Here is a 23,529-nt window from a genome sequence, read left to right on the forward strand (position 1 = left end):
GAGTGCCGCCCACAGCTGGATGACCTCGGTCACCTGTGGCTCAGTGAGGTAGGCGGCATCTCGCAGGTCCACCAGGTAAGCAGCCAGCTCTTGCACTTTGTCCCACCCAGGAATGCCATCCGGTCCAACGACGACGCCCTAAATAAAAAAAAATTAAAAAGTATTCATTAGTAGTGGTAAATGTAAAATGTAGTAACATTAACTTGGAATTGAAATATCTGTTAGTGTCTTACCTGAGCCCCTGAAGTGGTGGCAGCAGCAGTAGCAGCAGGGTGCAGTCCTTGACCCGACGTGGACGGAACGGCGGCAGCAGCAACTGGATGCTGACCTCCACCCGTAGACGTGGACGGCAGTTCTGGTAGAGGTGGTGGTGAAGGTGCCCGACGCCTTGTGGTTGAGGGCCTCCTTTCAATGTCATGGTCATCGTCAGTCAGCACAGGAACTGTGATGTCCTCTGTCTCCTCCTCAAAGCCTTCGTCCTCAATGTCCTCGTCATCAATGTCCTCCACCAGCTGGTCCTCCTCCTCTTGGTTGTGGAGCGTTGGAGTAAGTGATATGCCAGTCTGGCTGTACAGGTACTCCATGGCCAACAATTCACCTATGAAAAGTAAAACAGAAAAACAGAAAATTGTTCATATTCAAGTAATACATTAAAATGTAACTATATGATACACTGCCTGAGGTAATTTTGTCCTTTTTGAATAAGTGATCAGTGCTAACCTGTGTAGACTCCAGGACTGCGGTACTGCTCATCCCAACGTTTTCCCAGAACGGCTTGGCTGAGCCGATCCATGGCCTCCTGCAGAACACTGCCGTAGGTGCGCATGGAAGTGGGTGCTTGAACAGAGTCCTTCATTCTGTCCTCGTTCCAGCGCATCAGTCCTTCCAGAAGATACGCCTGGAAATGCGAGGCGCTGGCACTGGTTCCTGATGGATAAATACATGAACACAAAAAAGTCAGGACCCCAGGTCACAGAATTATATGCCATGCTCCTCCTGTTATAACACAATTTCCATTACAACCAGACATACATTACAAAAGGAGTGTTACGCTCACATCACAAGTGAGAAATAATGTAGAGGAGGCATGGAGCCAGTTCACTTATTTTACTTTTCAAAGAAAGCGCTACAAATTCAACCAAAGAGTGAAACAAAACAAAAGCCAGAATATGAACTTTAAAGTCCTTCAAAGAGGCACGCCGCTCAAGATTGAACGGGAGGCACTGAGAAGGACGTCGTCTTGCCCTCGCTGCTCTCTCCTACGTAGAAAAAAGAGCCAGGTCATTTTGAAGGAGCATCAGGTGGACCCACACATCCCTCGTCAGCCTAATCGGCTACATCTTGCACACCTGAGAAGACACAAAAAAAAGCAGGAGTGCGGAAAAACCAAGACACGCCCTTTGGGCCGCCACAAGAAGTCATATCAAACTATTAATAAAGTACCCCCCCCCAAAAAAAGAGAAAGTAAATACCTGGGATAAACCTAGTCAGGTGAAGATGGAAAGACTCCAGGGAGGTGGAGCCATGGGCACACCTGTAGCAGTTGAGCACCACGTCGCCTTTCTTCAGGGTGCCCTTGGAGGAGGCATGACGGCTGTTGGAGGAGGCATGGTGGCTGCTAGAGGAGGCATGGTGGCTGCTGTTTGCAGCTGTGTCTCACACTCTTGTGTGGCACGCACAAGTTCCTCATCGTCGGCCTCAGAAGGGCCTGGAGCACAAATAGTAAAATTGTTAGGTAGGCCTACAGTTACACACAGACAAATGTACACAGAGACAACACACAGACATGAATGTATGGAAGATGGTGCTTGCTTACCACAGAGGAAGCGCAACTGTTGGGGAATGGGTTCTGGGCGCCGATGTGCAGTGCTGGAGCCAGACAATTGCGGTGCTGGAGCTGAAAAAAAAAGACCGGAAAGGTAAGGCAAAATGATTAACGCAACATACTGCATGCATGCATATTAACAGTTGGTGAATACTGAAAACCACTTACAGGGTTTCACAGGTGACACAAGTTTTTTGGCCAGCTGTGAGGGAGGCAAGTGTTTGCCACGTGCCAGCAGAGCTTTTACAGAGGCAGGCGTCCGTGGACCCATTTGGATGGTGGTAGGTGACGAGGCAGGAGAAGAGGCGCTGGCACTGGAGGCTGGAGATGGCTGATGCTCCCTGGTACTGGTACCCTCAGCTGACCGTCTTTTCAAAATATATGCCTTGAAAAGGGCCATGTTGGTGTTGGGCCATGCATTTGACTGTAGCACGTACCTGACGAGTTTCTGGGCCCCATGGCTCTGGTCCTCGTGCACCTCTTTCAGAGAGCGGCCCTCAAAGTCTCCAAACTCCAACAACAAACAGCCCGTGTCTCCTTGTGGGTGCCATGAGGAGCCGGGCTGATGTGGCTGACTGCCGACGGAAAACTGGATACGCATGCATTTTCTGAAAGAAAGTGAACATAGGCTGTTAGCTGTAGTCATCTTCAAAACAACTATACTATACTACAATAAATGTATTACGCCATGTAATTTAATTTAATGTAATTTCTACTGATTACTTGTCTACCCTTACTCTTAAAATAGCTGAACCTGTATGGGGTAGTAGTAAATCATGTAATGATTTAACCAATGAGTTTCTCCTCATGACCGCAAGATCTCGTAATTAGGCGACTGTAAAGACTTTCTTTTTTAACACGAATAAAATAAAATCTGCTATTTTCGATATTCAAACCGCTTGAGACATTAATATGGCGGAATATACTAGAGCATACATCAATGTCACATATTCTTCTGTTTACTCGACATTCGGTAGCACTGTTTACAGTCTTTACATCTGCACATTCCTCATTGAATCGGCTAAACCATGGTCGGTTTTAAAACAAATAAACTGTTTTGAGTACATACAAATACATTTCAGTACGCAGTTTGCCTTTTACATTTAATCGGTTTAGTCTGATTAAACAAATGCGACAATTTCCCCCTTCCTCATACAAGTAAGCCAGATTTCAGGTGGGCAGGCTGTTTGTTTGACCATTTAACCCGTTTTCACCAGAAATGAAGCACAACAACAAATTTTAAACCGTTTGGGTTTAATATCTTTTCGTATAAGTAAGAGATTTCCTTTACAGCCACCTACGTTAATGGTAGTCAATTACCACAGGCAGAAGAACAACACCGTGTATCACGAAACTTTACGAATTTTACGCTCAGCATTTTATGTAAAATCAAGAATCAGTAGCGACTACATTTCTCCGTATCATCCACCAAAAATCTCAAAGTTACATATACATTTACCTAGGAGAAATGCAAGTCCACTTACCTCGCTGAATCGCTGTGATGTTCCGATCACGAATGACAAGAGAAAGAGCGGGCAGGGCCTAAAGTAAGCCCATGGGAGGCAACCTCATTGGTCAAAAGTAAGCCCACTGGCCCAAAGTAAGCCCATGGGAGGCAACCTCATTGGTCAAAAGTAAGCCCATGTCGGACCTGATTGGCCACTGTGGGCTTACTTTGGGCTTACTTTAGCGGTAACAGTGAGACACAGTGTAAGCGGTAGTAGGACCACTGCTCGCATTCTCTGAAACACCAACTGCTGCCTTGTTTGCATTTTACAGAGAAAAACTTTCTTGTCATTTTGCAAACCATCTGAATCATCTGCACTTTCAGCCAAGTCAAGATCAAATTTCTTTTGCCACATTCAAAGCAGCACATCTGTGAAAACAGCCACTGTTTGGATTAAACCCAAATATTTATCAAAGCTCCCCGGGCTCCACGGAGCCCAAATATCTATCATCCAGCTCCCCAGGCTCCACCCCGCTGATTAAAGCTATCAGCGGGGGCGGGGGGGGGGGGGGGGGGAGCCCAGAGAGCTGGATGTGAGCTCCATGGAGCAACAGGTATCTGCTTTCCTGCAGTCCGAGGGAATTCACCTGGACTGCGATAACATTGAGGCTTGCCACCCGCTACCAAGGAGGAACACCAGCGACAAGCAGACCATCATCATGAGGTTTGTCAACAGGAAACATAAGACTGCACTATTAAAGCAAGCATACAAGCTAAAGGGATCCAGGGTCTACATAAACGAGCATCTGACCAAACAATATTGTTTTTTTTTTCAAATTATTCTATTTTTATTTATTGCATTGCCAATAAAATATTATTGCATAATATTAATTGCATAAATATTATTGCATTGCCAATAAAATTTATTGCATAAATCTGTTGGAATCAAAGATAGAGCTGTTTGTCTTCTTGAAGTTTTTCTTTTTTTTAGTGTTCAGGTGTTTTATATCAAGAGCTACTGGCTGCTTGAAGTTTTTGAGAAGCAAGGAGGGCTGTGCTCTTAAGGTTAATGTGTGGAAAAAATCTCTCTGGTTCTGTGTATTGCTGGGTTTCTGAACACTAGGAAACAGGTTTTGTTCAGGCTTTTTTTATCCTCAGTACCCAGCTAGGGTTTCCACGAGTTTTGAGCAGGAAATGGATGTTGAGGATGCACCGTGGATGGAGGGAATTTCACTGGGGTTGTGCAGATCTTTGTGAATTTCTCAAATGCAGGAATATCAACTGTATAATTTCTGAAAGTGGGGGAATGCGTTCCTGCTCTCTCCTCTTTTCCATAACCCTGACAGAGTCAAAAATAGAGCTGGTGGCTTATCTATCTATCTTTATTCGTCACATGCACACTTCAAGCACAGTGAAATTCATCCTCTGCATTTAACCCATCTGAAGCAGTGAACAAACACACACACACACACACACACACACCCAGAGCAGTGGGCAGCCCAGAGCGCCCGGGGAGCAGTCAGGGGCTCGGTACCTTGCTCAAGGGCACCCCAGCCCAAGGCCACCCCACTTCAACCTAACTGCATGTCTTTGGACTGTGGGGGAAACCGGAGCACCCAGAGGAAACCCAAGCAGACACAGGGAGAACATGCAAACTCCACACAGAAAGGCCCCTGCTGGCCGCCGGGTTCAAACCCAGAAACTTCTTGCCGTGAGGCGACTGTGCTAACCACTACACCACCGTGCTGCCTATTTATTTATTTATTTATTTATTTATTTATTTCCTTCCTTCTTTCCCCTCCCCTGATGTTGTGTGCTGGAGTGCAGGTTGCACGATGTGCTTGAAGTCTAATGAAGACAAGTGGGCTCAGGCACCAAAACGCAGCGTGTGGAGAAAATGTAGCTGGCTCCGCATGTTGCTGTTATTTTCACTCTGCTCGCACGGATTTCCAACCACCAGGGAACGTGTTCTTGAATGGGTTTCTGTCAGGCTTCTGGCAACCTTGGCATGAGCAAGGGTCTCCATGAGTTTTCAGCAGAAATTTGTCGTAAAGAATGCGTCATCGACAGAAGGCATTGCAGAGTGCACAGCAGAAGTAAACAGTAGTCCAGAGATGGTGGATCACATTGCTTGCCCGCAAGCTTTGTTCTGTTATTTCTTCCCTGGTGGTCAGAAAGCCGTGCGAGCAGAATGAAAACACCAGCAACATGCGGAGCCAGGTACATTTTCTTCACATGCTGCGCTTTGGTCCCTAAGCCTCATTGTCTTCATAAGATTTGCAGACATAGCAGATATTTGCTTTCTTCTGTAGTGGCTGCCACGTTCGCTTAACACGAGAACGGTGCCCGATTCGAAACCGGGCGGAATCGGTGCTGGTTTTCTTGAACTTGGCGGCGAACAAATGTCGAGCTGCCATCTCTGCTCCGTCCGTGCCTTTTGGAACAGTCCCAAACCGAGACGCTGAAAAAGCTTCGCGTGTTTTCTGCTGTGCAGTGGTTTCCCCTTTCACCTGATAAGCGAATAGACGCTCCTGCGGAACCTGGCAGAGCCATGCTTTGCCTTTTGAGCTCTGCTTCCCTTAACGTCCAGTTATCGCCTTGCTAAAATCAGGTACCCTCGAAACAGCCAGAAAGACAGACCCTTAACGTGACCGGATTGCTTTCTGTAGCTTAGTGGTTGTCATGTTCTCCTAGGTGCAGACGACCGTCGGGACAAAACCTCGTTTGCACGGTTTCCCTGCCTCTCTGGTTTTCCATCAAGGTCCGTGACGGCTGCTTTAAAAACAAAATCGGGCACGATCTGCATTTCTGTTGACTGTGGAATCATGGACATTGCAATTCGTCACGGGGAGGTGGTGTTCTCAAATGCCACTTGGTTGCACGTTTACGGAGTGAGGTCAGGTCAACAGGGCTGCACACGGCATCAGAACGCTGCAAAGTGGCATTGAGTCTGGAATGCTTCATCATGTCTCAACGAGTATTTGCCGGCCAACATTCAGACACATTTCCTTATTGACTCTCAAACCGTGACTGTGCAGTCCTCCGTTTGTGGAAAACATGCAAAGAAGCAGCTTGCCGCCAACGAAAGACAAGCACGCAGGCGCCCGTGTCCTTGAAGCACGCCCAGGTTTGCGCAAACCGATGCCATTCAACTGCATGCAACGCGAGCGGAAAGCAGAAGGAGCGGCCCTCAGTCACCTCCTTGGCAAGGCAGTGACGAGCAACCGATCCGTTTCCTCCCGGGTGCCTGGCCACGCTCTCTGCCTTTCATCAGAGAAACGAAGCGTTAAAGAGTGTGCGTTGGCCGGGAATCGAACCCGGGTCAACTGCTTGGAAGGCAGCTATGCTAGCCACTATACCACCAACGCTGCGTGCCTGGCCTGGGGACAAATGCCTAAGTGCCATTGCTTCTGAACTTGAGGCCCAGGCAACAGCTGATCGGTCCAAGCGCTGAGGTTTCTGTAGTGTAGTGGTTATCACGTTCGTCTCACAAACGAAAGGTCCCCGGTTCGAAACCGGGAAGAAACAGCGGTGGGTGGGTTTATTTATTTTTTTATTTTTTGAGTGACTGCTGAGCTGTGATCTCTGCTCTGACCGTGCCAACTACGGAAGTGTTTGCTTTTCACCAGCCAAGGTATGGACACATTTGCTGAACAAATCTTACACAGTGACTCTCCAGTTCTCTGTTTGTGGACAAATATACACCTGTCGCTTGTTGCCAACGAAAGGAAAACACGCAGGAGCCCGTGTTGTTCACCGCTTCATGGGTCGAACGTACGCACGGGCAAACTGATGTCATTCAACCCTGCAAACAACTACTTACGTGGCTCGTGGAAAGCGGAAGGAACAGTCCTCAGTCACCGCCTTGGCCGGTCCAGACAAGGCATTTGATTTCTTCCCGTGATGTTGTTGCAGCGCTTTTCAGTGCTGATCCTCGTCACACTCGACCACCAGCTCATCTCTACGACGCCAAGGCCGTGCCCCTATCCTCGTGACAGTCGCTTAAGCGTGATCTGTGTTCTTCTTGAGGCCCAGGCAAGAGCTAACGCACGCATGGTTTCTGTGCTGTAGCGGCTGCCACGTTCGCTTAACATGAGAACGGTCCCCGATTCGAAACCGGGCGGAATCGGTGCTCGTTTTCTTGAACTTGGCGGCGAACAAATGTCGAGCTGCCATCTCTGCTCCGTCCGTGCCTTTTGGAACAGTCCCAAACCGAGACGCTGAAAAAGCTTCGCGTGTTTTCCGCTGTGCAGTGGTTTCCCCTTTCACCTGACAAGCGAATAGACGCTCCTGCGGAACCTGGCAGAGCCATGCTTTGCCTTTTGAGCTCTGCTTCCCTTAACGTCCAGTTATCGCCTTGCTAAAATCAGGTACCCTCGAAACAGCCAGAAAGACAGACCCTTAACGTGACCGGATTGCTTTCTGTAGCTTAGTGGTTGTCAGGTTCTCCTAGGTGCAGACGACCGTCGGGACAAAACCTCGTTTGCACGGTTTCCCTGCCTCTCTGGTTTTCCATCAAGGTCCGTGACGGCTGCTTTAAAAACAAAATCGGGCACGATCTGCATTTCTGTTGACTGTGGAATCATGGACATTGCAATTCGTCACGGGGAGGTGGTGTTCTCAAATGCCACTTGGTTGCTCGTTTACGGAGTGAGGTCAGGTCAACAGGGCTGCACACGGCATCAGAACGCTGCAAAGTGGCATTGAGTCTGGAATGCTTCATCATGTCTCAACGAGTATTTGCCGGCCAACATTCAGACACATTTCCTTATTGACTCTCAAACCGTGACTGTGCAGTCCTCCGTTTGTGGAAAACATGCAAAGAAGCAGCTTGCCGCCAACGAAAGACAAGCACGCAGGCGCCCGTGTCCTTGAAGCACGCCCAGGTTTGCGCAAACCGATGCCATTCAACTGCATGCAACGCGAGCGGAAAGCAGAAGGAGCGGCCCTCAGTCACCTCCTTGGCAAGGCAGTGACGAGCAACCGATCCGTTTCCTCCCGGGTGCCTGGCCACGCTCTCTGCCTTTCATCAGAGAAACGAAGTGTTAAAGGGTGTGCGTTGGCCGGGAATCGAACCCGGGTCAACTGCTTGGAAGGCAGCTATGCTAGCCACTATACCACCAACGCTGCGTGCCTGGCCTGGGGACAAATGCCTAAGTGCCATTGCTTCTGAACTTGAGGCCCAGGCAACAGCTGATCGGTCCAAGCGCTGAGGTTTCTGTAGTGTAGTGGTTATCACGTTCGTCTCACACACGAAAGGTCCCCGGTTCGAAACCGGGCAGAAACAGCGGTGGGCGGGTTTATTTATTTATTTATTTATTTATTTTTTGAGTGACTGCTGAGCTGTGATCTCTGCTCTGACCGTGCCAACTACGGAAGTGTTTGCTTTTCACCAGCCAAGGTATGGACACATTTGCTGAACAAATCTTACACAGTGACTCTCCAGTTCTCTGTTTGTGGACAAATATACACCTGTCGCTTGTTGCCAACGAAAGGAAAACACGCAGGAGCCCGTGTTGTTCACCGCTTCATGGGTCGAACGTACGCACGGGCAAACTGATGTCATTCAACCCTGCAAACAACTACTTACGTGGCTCGTGGAAAGCGGAAGGAACAGTCCTCAGTCACCGCCTTGGCCGGTCCAGACAAGGCATTTGATTTCTTCCCGTGATGTTGTTGCAGCGCTTTTCAGTGCTGATCCTCGTCACACTCGACCACCAGCTCATCTCTACGACGCCAAGGCCGTGCCCCTATCCTCGTGACAGTCGCTTAAGCGTGATCTGTGTTCTTCTTGAGGCCCAGGCAAGAGCTAACGCACGCGTGGTTTCTGTGCTGTAGCGGCTGCCACGTTCGCTTAACACGAGAACGGTCCCCGATTCGAAACCGGGCGGAATCGGTGCTCGTTTTCTTGAACTTGGCGGCGAACAAATGTCGAGCTGCCATCTCTGCTCCGTCCGTGCCTTTTGGAACAGTCCCAAACCGAGACGCTGAAAAAGCTTCGCGTGTTTTCTGCTGTGCAGTGGTTTCCCCTTTCACCTGACAAGCGAATAGACGCTCCTGCGGAACCTGGCAGAGCCATGCTTTGCCTTTTGAGCTCTGCTTCCCTTAACGTCCAGTTATCGCCTTGCTAAAATCAGGTACCCTCGAAACAGCCAGAAAGACAGACCTTTAACGTGACCGGATTGCTTTCTGTAGCTTAGTGGTTGTCATGTTCTCCTAGGTGCAGACGACCGTCGGGACAAAACCTCGTTTGCACGGTTTCCCTGCCTCTCTGGTTTTCCATCAAGGTCCGTGACGGCTGCTTTAAAAACAAAATCGGGCACGATCTGCATTTCTGTTGACTGTGGAATCATGGACATTGCAATTCGTCACGGGGAGGTGGTGTTCTCAAATGCCACTTGGTTGCTCGTTTACGGAGTGAGGTCAGGTCAACAGGGCTGCACACGGCATCAGAACGCTGCAAAGTGGCATTGAGTCTGGAATGCTTCATCATGTCTCAACGAGTATTTGCCGGCCAACATTCAGACACATTTCCTTATTGACTCTCAAACCGTGACTGTGCAGTCCTCCGTTTGTGGAAAACATGCAAAGAAGCAGCTTGCCGCCAACGAAAGACAAGCACGCAGGCGCCCGTGTCCTTGAAGCACGCCCAGGTTTGCGCAAACCGATGCCATTCAACTGCATGCAACGCGTGCGGAAAGCAGAAGGAGCGGCCCTCAGTCACCTCCTTGGCAAGGCAGTGACGAGCAACCGATCCGTTTCCTCCCGGGTGCCTGGCCACGCTCTCTGCCTTTCATCAGAGAAACGAAGCGTTAAAGGGTGTGCGTTGGCCGGGAATCGAACCCGGGTCAACTGCTTGGAAGGCAGCTATGCTAGCCACTATACCACCAACGCTGCGTGCCAGGCCTGGCCTGGGGACAAATGCCTAAGTGCCATTGCTTCTGAACTTGAGGCCCAGGCAACAGCTGATCGGTCCAAGCGCTGAGGTTTCTGTAGTGTAGTGGTTATCACGTTCGTCTTACACACGAAAGGTCCCCGGTTCGAAACCGGGCAGAAACAGCGGTGGGCGGGTTTATTTATTTTTTTATTTTTTGAGTGACTGCTGAGCTGTGATCTCTGCTCTGACCGTGCCAACTACGGAAGTGTTTGCTTTTCACCAGCCAAGGTATGGACACATTTGCTGAACAAATCTTACACAGTGACTCTCCAGTTCTCTGTTTGTGGACAAATATACACCTGTCGCTTGTTGCCAACGAAAGGAAAACACGCAGGAGCCCGTGTTGTTCACCGCTTCATGGGTCGAACGTACGCACGGGCAAACTGATGTCATTCAACCCTGCAAACAACTACTTACGTGGCTCGTGGAAAGCGGAAGGAACAGTCCTCAGTCACCGCCTTGGCCGGTCCAGACAAGGCATTTGATTTCTTCCCGTGATGTTGTTGCAGCGCTTTTCAGTGCTGATCCTCGTCACACTCGACCACCAGCTCATCTCTACGACGCCAAGGCCGTGCCCCTATCCTCGTGACAGTCGCTTAAGCGTGATCTGTGTTCTTCTTGAGGCCCAGGCAAGAGCTAACGCACGCGTGGTTTCTGTGCTGTAGCGGCTGCCACGTTCGCTTAACACGAGAACGGTCCCCGATTCGAAACCGGGCGGAATCGGTGCTCGTTTTCTTGAACTTGGCGGCGAACAAAGGTCGAGCTGCCATCTCTGCTCCGTCCGTGCCTTTTGGAACAGTCCCAAACCGAGACGCTGAAAAAGCTTCGCGTGTTTTCTGCTGTGCAGTGGTTTCCCCTTTCACCTGACAAGCGAATAGACGCTCCTGCGGAACCTGGCAGAGCCATGCTTTGCCTTTTGAGCTCTGCTTCCCTTAACGTCCAGTTATCACCTTGCTAAAATCAGGTACCCTCGAAACAGCCAGAAAGACAGACCCTTAACGTGACCGGATTGCTTTCTGTAGCTTAGTGGTTGTCATGTTCTCCTAGGTGCAGACGACCGTCGGGACAAAACCTCGTTTGCACGGTTTCCCTGCCTCTCTGGTTTTCCATCAAGGTCCGTGACGGCTGCTTTAAAAACAAAATCGGGCACGATCTGCATTTCTGTTGACTGTGGAATCATGGACATTGCAATTCGTCACGGGGAGGTGGTGTTCTCAAATGCCACTTGGTTGCTCGTTTACGGAGTGAGGTCAGGTCAACAGGGCTGCACACGGCATCAGAACGCTGCAAAGTGGCATTGAGTCTGGAATGCTTCATCATGTCTCAACGAGTATTTGCCGGCCAACATTCAGACACATTTCCTTATTGACTCTCAAACCGTGACTGTGCAGTCCTCCGTTTGTGGAAAACATGCAAAGAAGCAGCTTGCCGCCAACGAAAGACAAGCACGCAGGCGCCCGTGTCCTTGAAGCACGCCCAGGTTTGCGCAAACCGATGCCATTCAACTGCATGCAACGCGAGCGGAAAGCAGAAGGAGCGGCCCTCAGTCACCTCCTTGGCAAGGCAGTGACGAGCAACCGATCCGTTTCCTCCCGGGTGCCTGGCCACGCTCTCTGCCTTTCATCAGAGAAACGAAGCGTTAAAGGGTGTGCGTTGGCCGGGAATCGAACCCGGGTCAACTGCTTGGAAGGCAGCTATGCTAGCCACTATACCACCAACGCTGCGTGCCTGGCCTGGGGACAAATGCCTAAGTGCCATTGCTTCTGAACTTGAGGCCCAGGCAACAGCTGATCGGTCCAAGCGCTGAGGTTTCTGTAGTGTAGTGGTTATCACGTTCGTCTCACACACGAAAGGTCCCCGGTTCGAAACCGGGCAGAAACAGCGGTGGGTGGGTTTATTTATTTATTTATTTATTTATTTATTTATTTTTTGTGTGACTGCTGAGCTGTGATCACTGCTCTGACCGTGCCAACTACGGAAGTGTTTGCTTTTCACCAGCCAAGGTATGGACACATTTGCTGAACAAATCTTACACAATGACTCTCCAGTTCTCTGTTTGTGGACAAATATACACCTGTCGCTTGTTGCCAACGAAAGGAAAACACGCAGGAGCCCGTGTTGTTCACCGCTTCATGGGTCGAACGTACGCACGGGCAAACTGATGTCATTCAACCCTGCAAACAACTACTTACGTGGCTCGTGGAAAGCGGAAGGAACAGTCCTCAGTCACCGCCTTGGCCGGTCCAGACAAGGCATTTGATTTCTTCCCGTGATGTTGTTGCAGCGCTTTTCAGTGCTGATCCTCGTCACACTCGACCACCAGCTCATCTCTACGACGCCAAGGCCGTGCCCCTATCCTCGTGACAGTCGCTTAAGCGTGATCTGTGTTCTTCTTGAGGCCCAGGCAAGAGCTAACGCACGCGTGGTTTCTGTGCTGTAGCGGCTGCCACGTTCGCTTAACACGAGAACGGTCCCCGATTCGAAACCGGGCGGAATCGGTGCTCGTTTTCTTGAACTTGGCGGCGAACAAATGTCGAGCTGCCATCTCTGCTCCGTCCATGCCTTTTGGAACAGTCCCAAACCGAGACGCTGAAAAAGCTTCGCGTGTTTTCCGCTGTGCAGTGGTTTCCCCTTTCACCTGACAAGCGAATAGACGCTCCTGCGGAACCTGGCAGAGCCATGCTTTGCCTTTTGAGCTCTGCTTCCCTTAACGTCCAGTTATCGCCTTGCTAAAATCAGGTACCCTCGAAACAGCCAGAAAGACAGACCCTTAACGTGACCGGATTGCTTTCTGTAGCTTAGTGGTTGTCATGTTCTCCTAGGTGCAGACGACCGTCGGGACAAAACCTCGTTTGCATGGTTTCCCTGCCTCTCTGGTTTTCCATCAAGGTCCGTGACGGCTGCTTTAAAAACAAAATCGGGCACGATCTGCATTTCTGTTGACTGTGGAATCATGGACATTGCAATTCGTCACGGGGAGGTGGTGTTCTCAAATGCCACTTGGTTGCTCGTTTACGGAGTGAGGTCAGGTCAACAGGGCTGCACACGGCATCAGAACGCTGCAAAGTGGCATTGAGTCTGGAATGCTTCATCATGTCTCAACGAGTATTTGCCGGCCAACATTCAGACACATTTGCTAATTGACTCTCAAACCGTGACTGTGCAGTCCTCTGTTTGTGGAAAACATGCAAAGAAGCAGCTTGCCACCAACAAAAGACAAGCACGCAGGCGCCCGTGTCCTGAAGCGTTGTCTTTTCGCACACCCAGGTTTGCGCAAACCGATGCTATTCAACTGCATGCAACGCAAGCGGAAAGCAGAAGGAGTGGCCCTCAGTCACCTCCTTGGCAAGGCAGTGACAAGCAACCGATCCGTTCCTGCCCTTTCCTCGCCACGCTGTTTGCCTTTCTTCAGGGAAACAAAGCGTTAAAGGGTGCACGTTGGCCGGGAATCAAACCCACGTCAACTGCTTGGAAGGCAGCTATGCTAGCCACTATACCACCAACGCTGCATACCTGGCCTGTGGACAAATGCCTCAGTGCCATTGCTTCTTAATTTGAGGCCCAGGCGACAGCTGATTGGTCCACAAGCTGCAGTTTCTGTAGTGTAGTGGTTGTCACGTTTGTCTAACACACGAAAGGTCCTTGGTTTGAAGCTGGGCAGAAATAGCGGTGAGTTTGTTTATTTATTTGTTTTTTGAATATGCCGATCCAGTTGTGGTAGTGCACATGCATTCCGCTTCAACACAATGGAATGGACAGTCTGTGTCGAATGTATACAGTGCAATAGAATGCTGATTTTTCAGCATCTTTTAAGGTCAATTATAGCAGGAGTGAGAGTATTGAAGAACACAGAAAATAACCACAGTAAGAAGTGGACTCATCAGGCTTTGAGCATAAACCATCACCAAACACAAACAGCAAAATCCCCAGTGTTGAATTCAGTGGCGTAGCCAGGATTTTTTACATGGGGTGGCCAAAGGGGGGCCAAGGATATACAGGGGGTGGCCATGCTGTGACTAAATAAAGGTGAGGTGAGGGGGTCCGGGGGTCCTCCCCCGGGAAATTTTGAATTAGCTAGATTTGATTTCCTGTATTCTGATGTATCTGGTGGCATATCTGGTGCCTAACTCATGAACAAAACCCATGTGAGCCAAGAGGTCAGAAATTAATGTTTTCATTTATTTATGTAACATAAAGCGTCTGCAAAACAAAGAAACCATCCAACTTGTTTACTCTAGTTAAGCATCAGGATTTTAACGATCACCACTAAAATGCAGAAGTAAAAACTAAAAGATCACCTGCCTCAGGCACCTGGGAAGTAGTAAGGATATTAGTCAGGCTTGAATAAAGAGTGCTTTGCTCAGGTAAAGGAAAATACTTGTATACTTAACTCATACATACAACATATGTAAACACTTACAACACGTTGTGATATTGTCCATTGTAAGTACTGTACAAACTAAATGTGTTAAGTTACAAAATGTGTTTGTGTGTGAGTGAGTGAAAGTGTTACACTGATGTAACACATGACATAGATGAGGTGTAGTGCATGAGTGGTGTGTGTGTGAGAGGGGGGGGGGGAGTATGTGCACTGCATGTAGATATAGATGAGCTCTGTGTGTGTGAAGATATGTTACATGTAAATACAAAAATGAAGTGCATAAGTTGTGTGTGTGTGAGAGAGAGAGTGTATGTTCAGAGTGCATGAGTGTTGTGTGTGTTATATGTGAATATAGAAATGTAGTGCATGAGTGGTGTGTGTGTGTTGAGAGTGCACGAGTGTTGGGTATACCAGTGAGTGTGTTACATGTAAATATAGAAATGTAGTGCATCATGCATGAGTAGTGTGTGTGTGTAAGAGAGGGTGTGTGTTGAGAGTGCATGAGTTGTATCTTATAGTGAGTGAGAGAAAGACATAGTGTGTGTTAAGAGAGTGAAGTGTGTTCATATATGAGTGAGAGAGAGAGTGAGTGTTAAGACAGTGCATGAGTGTTACATTTAAATATAAAAATTTAGTGCATGAGTTGTGTGTCTGTGTTGAGAGTGTATGAATGTTACATGTAAATATAGAAATGTAGTGCACAAACTGTGTGTGTGTGTGTGTGTGTGTGAGAGAGATAGACAGTGTGTTAAGAGAGTGCATAAGTGTTGTGTATGAGTGAGTGTGTTACATGTAAATATAGAAATGTGGCGCATGAGAGGGGTAGGGGGACAGTGTGTGTTGAGAGAATGCATGAGTGTTGTGTATGTATGAGTGTGACAATTATTAATCAATGTGTACTCCCACCAGTTACACACAACATCTCACACACATTAATATAAACAATCACACAACTTCTCTATAGCTACTGTGTATCTAGTATCTATCTATGTGTGCACACAGCACAAATCCCACTGTAGCCGGATATCTATAAAGACACATATTTATCTATACGGTTGCATTTACATGTAAACGAAGGTTTCAGTCACTGAAAACGGATACTTTCGAAAACCCCAGGCAAAGTGGAGATTTCTGGAAACTCAGGAGATTTCTGGAAACTCTGAATTGTCTGAGGACAGAATTGTAACTGTATATCTACAAAGTGAGAACTTGAAGAAAGTATAAGAGATGAATAACTTACCTCCCAAATTAATCGCACATTCACGTAGTTCGTAGGTTGTTGTGTTGTAGGACTAGAGCATGACTATCTGATACCACCTGCTGCTTGAACACGCGAAACGTTTATGTGCTACAGTAATATGCATCCCCGCAGAAACCAAATAGGCGGAACAAAAATCCAGCGGGCGGAACTAACATTTTGTGGGACATACCGGTTTTATAAATTTTATTGTCCAGCCCTGGGGTGGCCAGGGCGGGGCCAAGGCGTGCCCTGGGGTGGCCACGGCCCCTCCTGCCCCCCCAGCTCCGCCCCTGGATATAGTCATAGAGAATTGATATCTGAAGAGTTGAAATAATAAGTAATATACAGTATATATATATATATATATATATATATATATATATATATATATATATATATATATATATATATATATATATGTGTGTGTGTGTGTGTGTGTGCGTATATATATATATATATATGCCTCGAATTAAATATTGCCCTTTTAAAATAATAATAATAATAATAATAATCCTAATAATAAATAATACAGTCCTGTTAGAAGTTTAAAACAACGGCGGTACAAAAACAATAAACGGCTATCTACCAATGTTCTTGTAATCCGGGGTGGCTGTGTGCGCTGTAATCCGGGGTGGCTGTGTGCGCTGTAATCCGGGGTGGTTGTGTGCGCTGTAATCCGGGGTGGTTGTGTGCGCTGTAATCCGGGGTGGTTGTGTGCGCTGTAATCCGGGGTGGTTGTGTGCGCTGTCATCCGGGGTGGTTGTGTGCGCTGTAATCCGGGGTGGTTGTGTGCGCTGTAATCCGGGGTGGTTGTGTGCGCTGTAATCCGGGGTGGCTGTGTGCGTTAAGCTGCCGCTTCTCTGTCCATTGCTGCTCTGCTCGCGTGCGGCCAGAGAGAGGGCATGCACGGACTGAGTGAGAGGGAAGAAGCCGCTGCGCGCGCTGCCACAATGATAACAGAGGAGGCGGACAGTGAGGCAGCTGGAACATGTGAGCTGTGGTCTAACAGTTAGCCCTTTCAAACTGTATTGACATGACATCTGGGCGTTTGTAGGGTAGGGTGACCACCTGTTCATAAACCCAAGGGGGGAAAAGGGGTATGTTTTTGAGGGACAATGTGGGACGGCGCCGCGCCGGCCGCTGGAAGACTCACAGATAGTGGTTTACCCATTTCTAGCACATACTACCTTACATGGTATATCAATAATACACTATTCTGCTGTTATTGGTGATGTATGGTCATGAACAGGCCACCAAATGTGTTTTTTTTTAAATAAACATTCATAATATTTTGACCATTCAATGACTTAACAGACACACTTCCACTTATGATTTACTGAAGCTACTCAATTTTATTTATTTTCCATTACAATTTATTCACTTTAAATCAATCATAATATAATATTGAGTCTGAGGCTTTGCAGTGCATCAGTACAGCAGGAATAGTGACAAGTCTCCATTTAGTTTTCAGTGGATTAACAGGAATTGTAGTGGCTCAGCACCACAGAAACAGTAGAAAAAAAGTCTCTTAACTCACAACCACAGCAAAAACTCTTCTGTGTTTGGGGACACCTTTAGGCCTTTGGGGACACGTTTAGGACTCACCAGCATCTGCATACATGTCAACCTTTGGTCAATCAAACCTGTAGAGCCAACCTCCAAAATCCGTATTCCCCTTATAAAATCCGTATAAGATGCAAATTAAAATAATTTACCTAAAATTTGAATGATAATTAACAATGATATATCCCAGTTACTTTTTATTCAATATTAATAACAATAAACCTTCAGAATGAATACAAAGCTCCAATGTTCGACAAAAACACAAAGTGCCACTCTAATGTTCTGAATTGTACTCCATGACAGCTTTTTTAGCACTCTGCACCAATACTCACTAGGCTGCATGTCACAGCAAGTGTCTGTGTTGATCTTGCCGGAGTGCCCATTCAGAATCTTTTCAGTCGCTAGTGAAAGTCGCTCAGATGGAAATAAGCATTTCAAACAAAATACTTCCTGGTTGGCGGGATTCTTGCAATGCGGTGTGCGCATGATCAAAAGTGGAACGAAGTCTCGCTACCACAAGATAACGCGCGATTTCATAAGACTCTTTACTGGCTGTTTGTGCTTTCTGTGGCGTACAGTACGTTTGTAAATGTTATGCGCTCTTTTATCATCGTGGGAATTTATTATAGCTCTAAATAAATATTGAAGTTTTTTTAAAGAATCCGTATAACTTTATTTGTACGCCCGTATACTACGTTTATTGAATCAAATCCATATAAAATACGGACATTCCGTATAGGTTGACATGTATGCATCTGAATGAAATAAGGAAGAGAGATAAGAGACAGAATTAAATTAATTTTTTTCACTGACGTTAGCTAGATAGCTAACGCAACACTGTTACATCCATTAATATAACTTTTAACTTTACCTTTGGTTGTTGTCTCTCGTTGCTCATTCAGTGGTCTTCTGAGGACTTTCAAGCAATCTTCGACGGAGGCAGGGGCAAGCACGTCCGTGACGATGGCTTCTGCCTTTGTCCGACCACATGCCATCATCTTTGCAATGTCGGAGTCCTGATACATCGTTGCAGCTAGCTTTGTGCCACAATCTCCTGCCCGATATGATATTGCGTGTTGGGCAGTGTGATACACACTCGTCACCTCTGCCGCAGTCACTTTGCCAGCTAGAGAGTCGTTTTTAGGTCGGAGGAAAGCATCCATAGATTTAGACGTTTCTTTCTGTTGCACACGTTTCTTGTGAGTCTCCGCGAGCCTGTGTCGTTTCAGGGCTACTGACATTTGTGCGAGTAATTTAAGTCTCTGTAGTTTAATAACCTGCTTGTTAACCGACATGACCTGACCTGTTACTGTTCACAATCGATTGCCTCGGGCGTGCTTCGGTGTACATGCAAGCATCATATATCGTCGGGAAGCTTACATTCTCCTCTTGTATATATAACTAGTCGTTGACCTCTTCCCCAATGTGCTCAAATCAAATGTGGGTTATGTTTGACAAAAAAAACAAAAACAAAAGCTGGTGAAAAATGCAGGGCTTTGAACCGGTTCTAGGAATGAAAACGAAAACCGGGAACTTTTTCTATTTCACATGGAACAGAAATGAAACCAGAAACTTTATTATTTTTTATGTTCCGGAACAGAAACGCTTATTAAAAATAATGGTAACCGGTTAATACCGGTTTTTATTTCGTTCCTCAAAGTTTCTGTAGCCTACAAATAAAAGTCATTCTTCTCCTGCGCAAGTTTCTATGACCCGCTGGGGTTCACTTCCTGTGTGACGTTCACTGACTGAATGGAGAGAGTGGGAAGGTGGACTGCTATCACATCTCCATGTGATAATAAGTGAATTACTGAGTGTCTGAGCAAAGAAGAGCCTGAACGTTGCAACCTCCCTATTGGCTGTTTGTAAAAATGTATCAATTGTTGCTCTTCATCGCGGGCTCGAGAGACGAGACCTGACGAGTTAGTTCGTTGGTAGCAGAACAAAATGTCTGGACACAAATCGGGTTTTCAGAAAAGGAAAGAAAATAAACGGAGGGTCGAAAATACAAAAAAGAAGGCAGAAAATGCAAAACGAGTTTTAAGGTAGGACAAATGGTTACTAACTTTTTAAGGCAGCCCGCCGTGGCTGCAGGCTTCCAGTTGGTGTCATTGAATGGTTACTTTTCTGAGGCAGCCTGCCGTGGCTGCCTGCAGGCTTATTTATTATAGCCCATTTAGTTAAAATAGTTGATATAAAATGTTTATAGTTATAGTTATGTGATGGTTGTCCTGATTTAGACTGGTGTTTTTTTTTTTTTTTGGGGGGGGGGGGGGGGGGGGTTGTGCGATGTTGCACCCGGGTCCAGATTAGGGCAGAACCGGCCCTGGCTACATTTCAGCTGTAGTTTGTTTTATGTATGTATGTACTTGCATAGATGTGTACTTGGCCTTCCAATATGGCGCCTAACAAAATCTTGCGGCGCGGTGACGTCATGCGGTAGCCCTCTATAGGGCCTGACTAGCCTTTGGTAACACACTAAACGAATTATCTTTCATTTTTGGCACTTTTTCTGTTTGTGTAGATGGGAAGACATACTGAGAATCCAAATCGCCAACATTTGAAATAATAATTGTTTTGAATTATTTGTCTTATTTAATGAAGGTTGTAATAGAATTAGCCTACATTTGGCTTAAGCTGGATGAGACAGAGACATAATTTTATAGCCATTTGTTAAACAGCTGACAGGGAACGTAATTAACCGTTCCGGGAACGAAATTTTTTTGTTCTAACCGGTTCGGGAACTTCTATTTAATGGTGGAACCCAAAACCGGAAACGTTAAAATTCCGTTTCTGTTCGGAACGAACCAATCGGAAAAAAATTCTGGTTCAAAGCCCTGGAAAAATGTACTCAGAAGCCTATGCAAAGAAGAGAGGCTCTCTGATTTCCTTCTCCTCTCGATTGAAAAAGACATACCGATAAATCACAATGAGGTCATTAATATCTACAGGGACATGGCCCCCAGAAGGTTACTGCTTTAAGGCCCCTGGAATGTTAGGCTTCTACCTTATGAGAAAAAGGACTGATTTTTTTTTATCATTTTGTCCATTAGGCTATTTACTTATTTGTTCAAAGTTCAGGTTTCACTGTTCAATGTTAAATCTTTAACAATAAAAAAGCCTAATAATGCACCAGTGTTTTATTGCTTTGCATGTCTTCCAAGCCTATGATAATGTGAGTGACAATTTTGCTGACACAAAAGAAATGGCAATTGCATATCACTTTCACCAACACAGGACACATAGCTAAGTACTTACCGGTACCTTCCTCTTAGTATGTTAATTTTAATTCTACAGTTCCATATTTTGGAAAGGACCGGGGGAAAAAATAATGCACTTGCTGCCCTTTTTCTGACTTTGAGCCCCTGCCCCTCTATAATCCTGTGCACGTCCCTGCTTGTTTGTATTTTTGTCTTGTTTTCTTTTGTTTTGATATATTATTATTACCTATATTATTTAAGGTTTATTTTCTAATTTAGTGGCTTTTTACGTGTTCTTGTTGCAAATGCTGTTTTGTTTTTCTTGTTATCTGCTTATTTATTCATTGTTTGTTTACATGTTTGAAATAAACTATCATCATCATCACTGCAACCGCACTTGCTAATTGACACGGTAGCCAAAAGTGCGGGCTATTTTCGCGGCCACGCCCCCAGAGTGAATATTCATGAGCGAATTGGGCGTGGTGTTTCGCCCAGTGGAAACCTACAGTAACCCTTTGTGTACCGCGCACGGGGCGGGATTTTTTTTTCTTCAGTCAGAAATATTGGTAGGGACACGCCCACACCGCCCACACCCAATTCTACACCTGTGTTGTTGAGCATGGAGAAAACCAGAAAATAGGGAAAAAGTTAGGGCAGGCAAAATAAAGATTTTTTTTCTTTCTTTTTTAAAATACGGTAACCATTCCTAAATCTAGTATAATACCACATGAGCGTATAGAATAAAAGAACCAAATTCCTATTTTAATTCTCTACTGTAAAAAACAAACAAACATTTATTAACTTCACTTAAAGAGTGTCAAATAAGAATTAAAAAATCCTTTTTTTGAGCAAAGGCATTATTCCTGAAAATACTACAATATCAGGTTGATAGGAGCAAACCCCCATTCCAGCTCCCTGTTCTAAAAAAAAATAATCTGCATGATATAACATTTTCATTTACAGAACATATCAGATATTAAATTGATAAGAATAGATACCACACTTGACCTTAACCAAAAGGCCGAAAAGCAATAACTTACGTTAAACTCGTTAACATTTCTCTCCCATACCGCCCACACCCAATTCTACACCTGTGTTGTTGAGCATGGAGAAAACCAAAAAATAGGGAAAAAAGTTAGGGCAGGCAAAATAATTTTTTTTTCTTTTTTAAAATAAGGTAACCATTCCTAAATCTACTATAATACCATATGAATGTATACAATAAAAGGAAAAAATTATTTTTATTCTCTACTCTAAAAAAACATTTATCAATTTCATTTAAAGAGTGTGTTAAATAAGGGAAAAAAGCTTTCTCAAGAACAAAGACAGATGTACTATAACATTAGATTGGTATATGAAAAGAGCAAACTCCAATCCCAACTCCTTACTCTAAAAAAAAAAACCTGCTGGATATAATACTCTCGTTTAAAGAACAAATCAAATATTAAATTGATTAGAATAGATACTACACTTAACCCTAGCCAAAATGCAGCAAAATGATAATTTACTGTAGCTAATGGCTTTAAATATACCACTTCCACATATTAAAATCCAGAAAGGTAAACACAGCTAGACTCCGCCCCCAACAGCTGGATCCTTTTGAAGAGAGACATCATCTTTTGGGGCGTGTGGGAGATACTTTAATGCAAAACGATCAATAGTTCTAACATTTGTTGACTAAAAATGTTCAGCTCTGCCAGAGCAAAGCCTGCAAAAATATACTGAACTCATTAACATTTCTCTCCACAGAAATCTTTAGTAAAAGGCGAAAGATTTATGCGTCAATGAAGAGAAACATGAGCTGCACTTAACACTGGATCAGGTTAGTGACACTGTATTGGAGGTGCCTTTACAGCTTTATTAGCCATTGCACGCAGGGAGAGAAATGTCTGACCAATGAGCTTTTTTGAAAGAATGATAGATAGATAGATAGATAGATAGATAGATAGATAGATAGATAGATAAGCGGGGTGGGTGGTGTTGAATTTTGAAAAGGAACAGTTGAGTGCTGTGTGATCTGTCCAATATCACGGATGTAGGCCTATAAATTAAATATGAAAACATCAGCTGGAGTTTGATTATTGACAGGAACGCTGTTGACCCCAGCAGTAAGTGCTTTCCAAACCACATTTTTTATTGATAAATGAAGGCTATTGCGTCATCCTCGTTAGTATAGTGGACAGTATCTCCGCCTGTCATGCGGAAGACCGGGGTTCGATTCCCCGACGGGGAGGCTTTAAAAATTTATTAACTTGTGCAGCAGGGGGATGGAGTGGTTCACACTGTCGCCTCACAGCAAGAAGGTTCTGGGTTTGAGCCCAGCGGCTGGCGGGGGCCTTTCTGTGTGGAGTTTGCGTGTTCTCCCTGTGTCAGCTCTGGTTAACCCCACAGTTCAAAGACATGTAGTTTGGTTAACATGGGGTGGTGTTGGGCTGAAGTGCCCTTGAGCATATGTATATAAAATGTGTGTATGAATAACCACATCTTGTGTCAATTAAATCTTATTAATAGTAACAGATCTAGATAAATCCAGTAACTATAGACCATACTTTAATATGCCTAAAGTCAATGTTAATGTCAATTATGACTATTATGAATTGCCAATGGTAGACCCTCTGATGATGTTCTTCTAATAATATTCTATTTCTAAGTCTAGTAAAAGTCAGACAAAAAAAAAGTTTTCTGTGTTTTTAGCTTTTAGGTAAATATCAGAAAATTGAGTTAGCTAATTTAATGGACGCCCACTAACCTATCTTTGCACATGGAGTGTTAGCAAACCTCCCTCGTGATAGTGAGAACTGGCAGCCTGGATTTTTCCATTGGCTCGCGCGCTCGACCCCCAATCCAATGTTGCTTTGGTTGGCCAAAGTTATGAGGTTGCTGTGGGGTACTAAGACTAGACTAAATAACAAAATTAAACAATTCAGACATCCCTA

General features: G+C 45.8%; 11 non-coding genes and 1 pseudogene across 11 annotated transcripts; 5 read left to right on the forward strand and 7 right to left on the reverse strand.

The window, feature by feature from the left end:
• Positions 1-6,568: 6,568 nt before the first annotated feature.
• Positions 6,569-6,640, reverse strand: trnag-ucc (transfer RNA glycine (anticodon UCC)). The gene has a single exon. It is a non-coding gene; the product is annotated as a tRNA-Gly (tRNA).
• Positions 6,641-6,727: 87 nt separating this feature from the next.
• trnav-cac (transfer RNA valine (anticodon CAC)) lies at positions 6,728-6,800 on the forward strand. Its single transcript has one exon. It is a non-coding gene; the product is annotated as a tRNA-Val (tRNA).
• A 1,527-nt stretch (positions 6,801-8,327) lies between these two features.
• trnag-ucc (transfer RNA glycine (anticodon UCC)) lies at positions 8,328-8,399 on the reverse strand. Its single transcript has one exon. It is a non-coding gene; the product is annotated as a tRNA-Gly (tRNA).
• Positions 8,400-8,486: 87 nt separating this feature from the next.
• Positions 8,487-8,559, forward strand: trnav-cac (transfer RNA valine (anticodon CAC)). The gene has a single exon. It is a non-coding gene; the product is annotated as a tRNA-Val (tRNA).
• Positions 8,560-10,094: 1,535 nt separating this feature from the next.
• On the reverse strand, positions 10,095-10,166 carry trnag-ucc (transfer RNA glycine (anticodon UCC)). The gene has a single exon. It is a non-coding gene; the product is annotated as a tRNA-Gly (tRNA).
• A 92-nt stretch (positions 10,167-10,258) lies between these two features.
• Positions 10,259-10,331, forward strand: trnav-uac (transfer RNA valine (anticodon UAC)). The gene has a single exon. It is a non-coding gene; the product is annotated as a tRNA-Val (tRNA).
• Positions 10,332-11,858: 1,527 nt separating this feature from the next.
• trnag-ucc (transfer RNA glycine (anticodon UCC)) lies at positions 11,859-11,930 on the reverse strand. Its single transcript has one exon. It is a non-coding gene; the product is annotated as a tRNA-Gly (tRNA).
• Positions 11,931-12,017: 87 nt separating this feature from the next.
• trnav-cac (transfer RNA valine (anticodon CAC)) lies at positions 12,018-12,090 on the forward strand. The gene has a single exon. It is a non-coding gene; the product is annotated as a tRNA-Val (tRNA).
• Positions 12,091-21,445: 9,355 nt separating this feature from the next.
• LOC132898202 (U2 spliceosomal RNA) lies at positions 21,446-21,626 on the reverse strand (annotated as a pseudogene).
• Positions 21,627-21,897: 271 nt separating this feature from the next.
• Positions 21,898-22,094, reverse strand: LOC132898620 (U2 spliceosomal RNA). Its single transcript, XR_009656564.1, has one exon. It is a non-coding gene; the product is annotated as a U2 spliceosomal RNA (small nuclear RNA).
• A 188-nt stretch (positions 22,095-22,282) lies between these two features.
• On the reverse strand, positions 22,283-22,396 carry LOC132899232 (U5 spliceosomal RNA). The gene has a single exon (XR_009656671.1). It is a non-coding gene; the product is annotated as a U5 spliceosomal RNA (small nuclear RNA).
• Positions 22,397-22,754: 358 nt separating this feature from the next.
• On the forward strand, positions 22,755-22,826 carry trnad-guc (transfer RNA aspartic acid (anticodon GUC)). The gene has a single exon. It is a non-coding gene; the product is annotated as a tRNA-Asp (tRNA).
• Positions 22,827-23,529: the final 703 nt, after the last annotated feature.

The sequence above is a fragment of the Neoarius graeffei genome, chromosome 1 (genome assembly GCF_027579695.1).
Source record: "Neoarius graeffei isolate fNeoGra1 chromosome 1, fNeoGra1.pri, whole genome shotgun sequence".
NCBI lineage: Eukaryota > Metazoa > Chordata > Actinopteri > Siluriformes > Ariidae > Neoarius > Neoarius graeffei.